The sequence below is a fragment of the Triticum urartu genome, chromosome 3A (assembly GCF_056163025.1).
Source record: "Triticum urartu cultivar PI428250 chromosome 3A, HENAU_Tu73, whole genome shotgun sequence".
Lineage (NCBI taxonomy): Eukaryota > Viridiplantae > Streptophyta > Magnoliopsida > Poales > Poaceae > Triticum > Triticum urartu.
Window position 1 is genome coordinate 528,085,130 of NC_141875.1, and position 9,434 is coordinate 528,094,563.

Genomic DNA, 9,434 nt, shown 5'->3' on the forward strand with positions numbered 1-9,434 from the left:
GTCTTGGGCTCCATGGTGACCTCCGTCCTGCTATCCTGCTAGTCTTGGTCTTGTTGCACCAATATGGAAACCTTTGCCTGATGCCTCGGGACTCCTCGCCTGGGCTCGCCTCTTTAGCACCAACGAGGAAACAAGGACACTACGCGTGCTGGCGCCTGCCTGGCGCTCGCCTAGCTCCAGTCGGCATGGCTTGCATCACAGAAACCTCGCGAGGTGTCCCTTGCCTTGATCTCTCCGCCCCTCGCGAGCCGGCCTGGTGAGGCCGCCCCTGAGGAGGTCTTGCATCGTCCGCCTCGCGAGGCTTGGCCCCTCGCGAGGGTCTTGAGTGTTTGCTGGTGAAGATGGGCCGTATAGGGCCGCTGAAAGAGCCACGCCGCGGGCCGCAGGCAGGCAAGTCTGGGGACCCCCATTCCCAGAACACCGACAGCAGCCCCCGGGCCCAAGGTGCGCTCGGTCTTGGATTCGAGGCGAAGCCAAAGGACAAGTGTGGAGCGCTGCGGGCCCCAACAGCCTGCGGCCACGGTTGGCATGTGGCGACTGATTGGACATGGGCGTGTCCGCTTCCCCACACCGCCTCGACAACTGCCCAAGTTGACGAGTCCTTGCTGCATGCAGAAAATATCATTATTACCTTAGATCGTGGAGGCCGGCGGTTGGCCTCCCTTGGCTATAAATGGGAAGAGGGGGGCGGAGCCCCTGTCACCTATATCTCCCTTCGCTTCTCCCGCTCCTTCTTCTTCCTCATTCCATCGCTTGCTGCATCGGCCATGGCACCGATACAGAGGTTCTTGGCCGCGGAGAAGGGAAAAACTCCCCTCAATGAGCCTGAGCTACTCCCGCCGAAGAAGAGGCGGTCCCATCGCCGCGAGATAGTCGTGAGGCCGGTAGTGTCACGGCAGTGGTACAAGCGGCCACCTCCTGGGTACCCGTTTCGCTTGTACGCCCAAGCCGAGGGCTCCGAAGGGAGGGGCGACGAACGCCGTCGCCTGTGCCAGGGCCACGGTCGCCGCGCCCTGGTGACGCACGCCGTTGTCCCAGGAGTCCACGCCACGGACTCCTGTGCGAATTCGTGCTTGAAGGAAATATGCCCTAGAGGCAATAATAAAGTTATTATTTATTTCCTTATTTCATGATAAATGTTTATTATTCATGCTAGAATTGTATTAACCGGAAACATAATACATGTGTGAATACATAGACAAACACAGTGTCACTAGTATGCCTCTACTTGACTAGCTCATTGATCAAAGTTGGTTAAGTTTCCTAACCATAGACATGAGTTGTTATTTGATCAATGAGATCACATCATTAGGAGAATGATGTGATTGACTTGACCCATTCTGTTAGCTTAGCACTTGATCGTTGTTTATTGCTATTGCTTTCTTCATGACTTATACATGTTCTTATGACTATGTGATTATGCAACTCCTGAATACCGGAGGAACACTTTGTGTGCTACCAAACGTCACAACGTAACTGGGTGATTATAAAGGTGCTCTACAGGTGTCTCCGATGGTACTTGTTGAGTTGGCATAGATCAAGATTAGGATTTGTCACTCCGATCGTGGGAGAGGTATCTCTGGGCCCTCTCGGTAATACACATCACTATAAGCCTCGCAAGCAAGATAACTAATGAGTTAGTTACGAGATGATGTATTACGGAACGAGTAAAGAGACTCGCCGGTAACGAGATTGAACTAGGTATTGGGATACCAACGATCAAATCTTGGGCAAGTAACATACCGATGACAAAGAGAACAACGTATAGTGTTGTGCGGTTTGACCGATAAAGATCTTCGTAGAATATGTAGGAACCAATACGAGCATCCAAGTTCCGCTATTGGTTATTGACCGGAGACGTGTCTCGGTCATCTCTACATAGTTTTCGAACCCGTAGGGTCCGCATGCTTAAAGTTCTGTGACAATCAGTTTTATGAGTCTATATGTTTTGATGTACCGAAGGTAGTTCGGAGTCCCGGATGTGATCACGACATGATGAGGAGTCTCGAAATGGTCGAGACATAAAGATTTATATATTGGAAGCCTATATTTGGATATCGGAAGTGTTCCGGGTGAAATCGGGATTTTATCAAAGTACCGGGGGTAACCGGAACCCCCCGGGGGTTTAATGGGCCAAGATGGGCCTTAGTGGAAGAGTGGATGGGCTGCCAGGGCAAGCCGCGCGCCCCCTCTCCCTCTAGTCCAAATTGGACAAGGAGGGGGGGGGGGCGCCCCCCTTTCCTTCCTCTCTCCCTCCTCCTTCCCCCTTCTCCTACTCCAACTAGGAAAGGAGGGAGTCCTACTCCTCCTGGCCGGCGGCCTCTCCCCCTTGCTCCTTTATATACGGGGCAGGGGGGCACCTCTGGACACACAAGTTGATAATTGAGATCTCTCCAGCCGTGTGCAATTCCCCTTCCACCATAATCCACCTCGTTCATACTATAGCGGTGTTTAGGCGAAGCCCTGCTGCGGTAGCTTCATCAACATCGTCACCACGCCGTCGTGCTGACGAAACTCTTCCCCGAGCTCTACTGGATCGTGAGTTCGCGGGACATCACCGAGCTGAACGTGTGCTGAACGCGGAGGTGCCGTACGTTCGGTACTGAGGATCGGTCGATCATGAAGACGTATGACTACATCAACCACGTTGTCATAACACTTCCGCTTAACGGTCTACGAGGGTACGTGGACGACACTCTCCCCTATCGTTGCTATGCATCACCATGATCCTGCGTGTGCATAGGAATTTTGTTGAAATTACTATGTTCCCCAACACTGCTGTGGGCGGAGATGCCTCCGAGCACTTGGATTCGCTTCCCGCAGTTCTTCTCCGCCGAGGGGCCCTCTTGAGCTTTGGCTGGAGCATGCCGACTGTGATGCTCCGGCGACTGGAGCGGAGGTTGAAGCCATCTCCTCCGAGAGGATCTTCATGACTCGCGGCTGGGGCGAGGTCGCCCGAGTCTGCCGTGCGGAAGGCGCCCTCGCCGTCCACTTCGAGTACGACGGCGCCTCCACAATGTTCTTCAAGGTCTTCGACAAGGAAGGCCGCCTCTTGGAGTGCTACCTTGAAGGGGGTCGCCAAGACGGCATAGCGGCTGACATCGGGCTTGCCGCTGGCCTCCCCAGCAGCTCCTCCAGCGACAGCGGTGACTCCTGGTGGTCCAGCGACTCTCTTGAGCTCGCCAAGACTCCGGAGACAAGCGACGCCAGCTACGTGCCCCCAAGCTCTCGCCGGGCTCGGAGCAAGGCAGCCGCGTCCGGCCGCCGCCGTCACTGATCTGGATGGGGTTGGCGCCAGCCTCCCATGGCCCACTGTTGATAACGGCGTCGGCGACATCCAGCGCATGTAGATAGAGCTCCTAGGAATTCCCTTCCTTTTGTTCCCTGCGAGGAATCAAAACGGACCCCGCGAGGGTGTGTAAAGCATCTGTAATGTCTTTTTTCAATATTATCCTTATTGTGAAAATTTGCGAACGCGTGTCCTACTAAGGCTCGGTCTCCCCTTTCCAACCCCGCGGCAGCTTGGTGCTCTATGCCGACATGTCCCAGTCCCCAGGCAGGCTACAGCCGTCACTGGTATGCCAGGTCGCGATTCCATGGTCAAGGTCAGGAGGTGAGCGGCCCGAGGTCCAATAAGAGCTCTTGAGGCACTATGCTCAAGACGTCCCCATTAGCGCGCAAGAAACTACCCGAGGATGGGAAAGGGAGGCGACGTTGCCGCAACAGGGTAGCGAAAAGGCGAGGATCTTATGCCGTAGCACTGGGTTGATCCAGGCGCGAGACTTATCTTGGCATTCTGAAGCTGGTTCCTCGTGTTGCGCCAGACTTGGGTGTCGGCCGCTGCTGGGTAGCTTGGTTAGGCCCGTGCGAGCCTCCCACTCTTCTCCACGCTCTTCCTGGTGCTCTACGTCCTCAGGTCCCGGCCCTCGAGCGAGCTCAGCCACCACTGGTATGCCAGGTCGCGATGCTGTGGTCAAGGCCAGGGGGTGAGGGCTGGAGAGCCAGTAAGAGCTCCTGAGTCGCGATGCTCAGGAGCCCCCCCTTTTAACGCGCAAGAGAATCGCGTGGAAGAAGAGGGAGAACCCGCGGTACCGTCCGCTGTAGTCCTTAGGAGGTTCCTGCAAGTTGGCGCGAGTGTCGGCGTTCTGGGAATGGGGGTCCCCAGACTTGCCTGCCTGCGGCCTGCGGCGTGGCTCAAAAAGGGGGCCCAGCGCGGCCCATCTTAACCAACACAAACCCAAGACCCTCGCGAGGGGCCAAGCCTCGCGGCGCGGACGACTCGGAGCTTCCTTAGGCATGACCTCGTCAGGCTGGCTCACGAGGAGGCGGGAGACCAAGGCGGGGTACCTCACGAGGTGCCCGTGACGCAAGCCATGACGACCAAGGGTGCCAGGCGGGTGCCAGCCCGCGTAGTGTCCTCCTTTCCTCTTTGGTGCAAAGGGGGCAAGCGCAGCCGCGGAGTACCAAGGCATCAGGCAAAGGTTGCCATTACAGTGCAACGAGACCAAGACCAAGAGGACTACGAGACAGAGGTCATCGTGGAGCCCAAGACGACGTCATCACCAGAGCTTTGCGCAGGCGAAGACTACTTTTGTCAGGATAACTGATACTAGTTGTCCCCCTTCAAATTAGCCCGCCATTGTTGGCTCCCTTCCCGCTTGATATTTGGGAAGAGGACCAGGGCCTCTATAAATAGGACCGGGCACCCGCAGGGTGAAGAAGAAAAAGGGAAAAAGAAGAGAAAAAAGAGAAGAAGAGAAGAAGAAAAAGAAGAGAAAAAAGAGAAGAAGAGAAGAAGAGGGGGAAAAAAGGATCAGAGAAAGAGAGAGAGAGAAGGGTGACTGAACTCCTCCCAGCAGTTCATCCCCCCCAGCCAAGAACAGACCCTCACGAGGCTGTTCTTCCTTGTATTGTTCATCATCATTAGCCCAAGAGGCAATCCACCACACCACACACTGGAGTAGGGTATTACACCACAACGGTGGCCCGAACCAGTATAAACCGCGTGTCCCTCGTGTTATTCTTTCCATAGCTTAGACCTTAACGAGGCGGAGGGGTGAAGGTAGGTAGGGGGCGAAATCTCTGTGCGCACCCCAGTGTTCGAACCTCAAGGGTCTGCCGAAACCCGAAATCCAACATTTGGCGCGCCAGGTAGGGGTGCACCGGGATTCGTCTTCCACCGCCCCGTTCTCCTCCGACCATCATGCCCATGTCTGACGCTCGTCGGGCCCGCGCCGAGCGCCGGGCCGCACTCGCTTCCCGCGTCGCCCAGACGGCCCCTGTCGGCGGGCGTCCTCACCGTTCCCCGTCACCTGCCGTCAACGCCGCCACCGGCCCGACGGGAGACGAGCAGCAAGCATCGTCCCAGCATCCGTCCGTGCGGCAAGACGGCTGCACCGCAACTCCCTCGCTCACCCCAGCTGGTTCTTCGTCCCACACGCTCCGCGCGCCCATGGAGGCTCGGGCTGCACTCATCGCGGCAAACGAGCTCCTGCGCTACCGTCCCATCAACGACGTCTACGAAGAATGGCTCGACCGCGTCGCCGAGCTCGTCCGCGCCGCAGGGGGCTCTCCTGCACCGTCCGTTCCGCTCCACCGCACCCCGCCCCGCGCTAGCGATGAAGCTCCGGCGGCGCCCCGGCCGCCTCCTCCTCAGGAAGGCGCCATGGCTCCAAGGCGCGTGGCCCTGGGCGGAACCCGCTCCGTCAGGTGCCAGCGCGGCAAGAGCAGAGCTGTCAAGAAGTCCCTCGCCCGCAAGAAGCTGCCCGGGCGCTCCCTGCTCCAGCACGTCGCGACCATGCTCCTGCTCCCGCGTGTCAAGACCCCGCGCTGCTCCCAGCTGCAGCGCATGGGGACATGCAAGACCAAGCTCCCCGTCATCCAAGGCCTCCCATGGGCACAGCAGGCTGCCGCGCCTTCACCGCCGAGCTACGCAGTGTCGCGTGGCCCGGCAAGTTCAAGCCAAACTTGCCTCCTCGCTACGACGGCATGGCTGACCCTGCGGAGTTCCTCCAGCTCTACGAGCTAGGCATCGAAGCTGCCAACGGAGACGAGAAGGTCATGGCGAATTGGTTCCCCATGGCGCTCAATGACGGGGCCCGCACCTGGCTCCTGAACCTGGCTCCAGGCACAATCTCCTCCTGGGACGAGATGCGCACCGGCTTCATCGCCAACTTCCAAGGCACTCGCAACCGGCCACCCGCCATGAGCGACATGCGCCGCATCAAGCAATAGCCCGGGGAGACCCTGCAGAAGTACATCCAGCGCTTCAACAACGCACGCCTCAAGATTCCCAAGGTGACTGAGGAGGCCATCATCTCGGCCTTCTCCGACGGCGTGCGCGACGTCAAGATGAAGGAGGAGCTAGCGATGCATGAAGACATGTGCACTTCCTTGGAGCTGTTCAACCTGGCAATCAAGTGCGCCAGGGCCGAGGAAGGGCGTCTCTCCCTCCTCGAGCTGCCTGCCGCAGACCCAGAAGAGAAGAAGCCCAAGGCCAAGGATGTGAAGCGCAAGGGGGCTGCCGTGCTCGCAGCAGAACCAGACACCAAGCGGGGCAGAGATTAGCCCGAACCTTCCAAGGGCAGCCGGTACTGTGTGTACCACGACCTCCACACCCACAACACCAACGAATGTCAAGAGCTCCGAGCCGTGCAAGAAGGAAGGATCGGCCGTCGCCCTGACCGCGGTGACCGGGGCTACGGTCGAGGAGGAGGAAGGAACGCAGGATGCTGGGAAGACCGTGGCCCGCGCCAAGGGTGGCGCGATCAACCTCGCGAGGATCGCTGGCAAGACCCGCCTCGCGAGGGAGGCTGGAGGGATCAGCCTCGCGAGGATCGCCCGCAAGGCAATGTAGGCCTCCCACCGCTGCCGCCGCAGCCGAGGAGAAACGAGGACCGCCACCAGGATGAGGGGGCTGGGGGCTTCCAGGAGCCGCGCGCGATCGCCTGCATCCTGGGCGGGGCACAAGCCCCAGCCTCTCAGCGCATCTTCAAGCAGTTCGCCCGCGAAGTGAACGTAGTCCTCCCCAGGCTCGAAGCCACGCGCCCTCTCAGGTGGTCGGCGTGCGCCATCACGTTCAGCTCAGCAGATCAGCTCAAGTGTGCGGCTACAGCCGGAGTCCTCCCGATGCTTTGTTCCCCAATCGTCAGCAACGTGGTGGTCACCAAGACCCTCATCGATGGTGGGGCGGGGCTCAACGTCCTGTCCGTGGAAACATTCAACAACCTCCAAGTGCCCTACAGCCAGCTTCAGCCAACCAAGCCTTTCTCCGGTATCATCGATGGCTCCACGGTCCCGATTGGGCAGGTCTGCCTCCTTGTCACCTTCGGGGCACGCGACAACTACCGCACCGAGCTCATCGACTTCGACGTCGCTCACATTCGCCTGCTGTACAACGCCATCCTTGGGTACCCAGTGCTGGACAAGTTCATGGCCGTAACTCACCACGGCTACAACGTCCTCAAGATGCCAGGAAGCGGCGGAGTCATCACGATGCCATATGAAGAGAAGGACGCGGTGTGTTCCCTGGAACGAGCCTTTCAGGCCGCGTCACTGGAAGACCCGGATCGCGGAAGCAGGAGGCCTCCCGAGACCGCCCCTAAGAAGAAGACATCGTCCGACCCGACACTCAGGAGGCAGGCCCCTCTGGGCCCGCGCCTGCCCAGGGGGAACCTCCTTCCATCGCATAGGGAAGCGCGCCCGGCGCCCTCCTCAGGCAGGGCTCGAGGGCTCTCCCCTGGAGGGCCACCGACCTAGCTAGGGTCACGAGGGAGGCGCTTGGTCACCATATGGAGGCGTGTTTCGAAGCACGTTTCCCTCAAGAAGGAGCAAGGCATGGAGACCCAGACCCTCAGGAGTTCGTTAGCAAGGCCATTCAGGAGCTACAGGAGTCAAGAGTCATGAAAGGCGGCCGCCGCCTACCAGTAGTGGCTCCCCATCCAGGCGAGGATGGTGGGCTGCGCGTCTGCATCGACATACCAGGACTCAACCGAGTCGCCTCTCTGGAGCGCCTCTGGCCCTCGCGAGTGGGGCGCTGCGGAGGCCCACCCCATAGCTACGTTCGCATACCTTATAGCTTGCCGAACACGGCTGACACATACCAGCGCCTCATGAGGGGCATCACGGAGGCACGAGAGGCCAGGCGTTCCGCAGCCCTGGCAGGGATGGAGATGGCCCGCGAGGAGCCGCCAGCGCCTCCGGAGCCTCCTGAGGCCCCTGGGCCTGGGGGCTCGTGAGGATCGGCTCCTGCAGCCCACCGAGCCTGCTACACCAACGCTCCTTCGTCCTCAACATTATCAGGTGACATCTTTCGAGTTTTATTTCCAGCTGGGAGCGCCCCCCAGGGCTGCATTATTCCCAGGCCGCGTGGGTCCGTCCCTGTGGCGTGTATCCCTTTTTTATTTTATGTTGTTAGCTTACCTTGTTGGGGGCGCCCCTCGGGCTGCATGACCCCCCAAGTCGCTCGGGCCTGACCCAGTGATGTCCGCCTTCCCAGCATCTATTTGAACGAATCCACTCCTTCGTGGCTAATGTGTTTTACCTAGATCCCTGCTCAGCTGACGCCAACTAACGGAGCTGCTCCCAAACGACACGACGCTTGCGCATGGGTCCGTCCCTGCAACGCCGACAAACCTGGATGGCTGAGCTCTGGCCGCGGCAGCCCCGCATAGCGTCACCTCGTCAAGCCTTCAGTGCCTCGCTACCCCTCGGAAGCAACCAACGGCTGACTGTCAATTGTCATGGCAACCCCTTGTTTTTTCTATGATGGACCTGCAGGACCTCCCGAAGGAGCTGCGTCAGGCGAGGCCCTTGCGGTGTCTCCTTCGCTCTCGTCCGCGCGAACCGCTTGCACGTTAAAGGGGGGTGCCTGAGCATCGCGACTCAGGGGTCCTACTGGCTCTCCAGCCCTCACCCTCTGGCCTTGACCACGGATCGCGACCTGGCATACCAGCGACGGCTGAGACTCGCTTGAGGGTCGGGACCCGAGGACGTAGAGCAGAAAGGGGAGCAAAGGCGAGAGGGGAGAGACACACGAGGACCTCACCGAGCAACCTCGCGCCTGCCGATGCACGAACCCAGCGACACACCAGAGAGCGGCCCCTGATTCTCAAGATATGTCATCACCCGGAAGCGCCAGCTACCGTGGCACCATCCCCGCACCTAATGCTATCCCGTGTTAGCGACGCCGCTCTCCTTTCTCACCAAACGACGGCTACTTGGGCGCCAAAGGGGACCTCCTGAGCATCGCGACTCAGGGGCTCTTACCGGACTCCAGGTCGCTCACCTCCTGGCCTTGACCACGGCATCGAGACCTGGCATACCAGCGACGGCTGAAGCCGCCTTGGGACTAGGACCTGTCAGCGCAGAGCACCAAGCCCTCGTGAGGTTCGAAAGGGGCACTGAGCTAAGACGGAATGAGCAACTCGCACAAT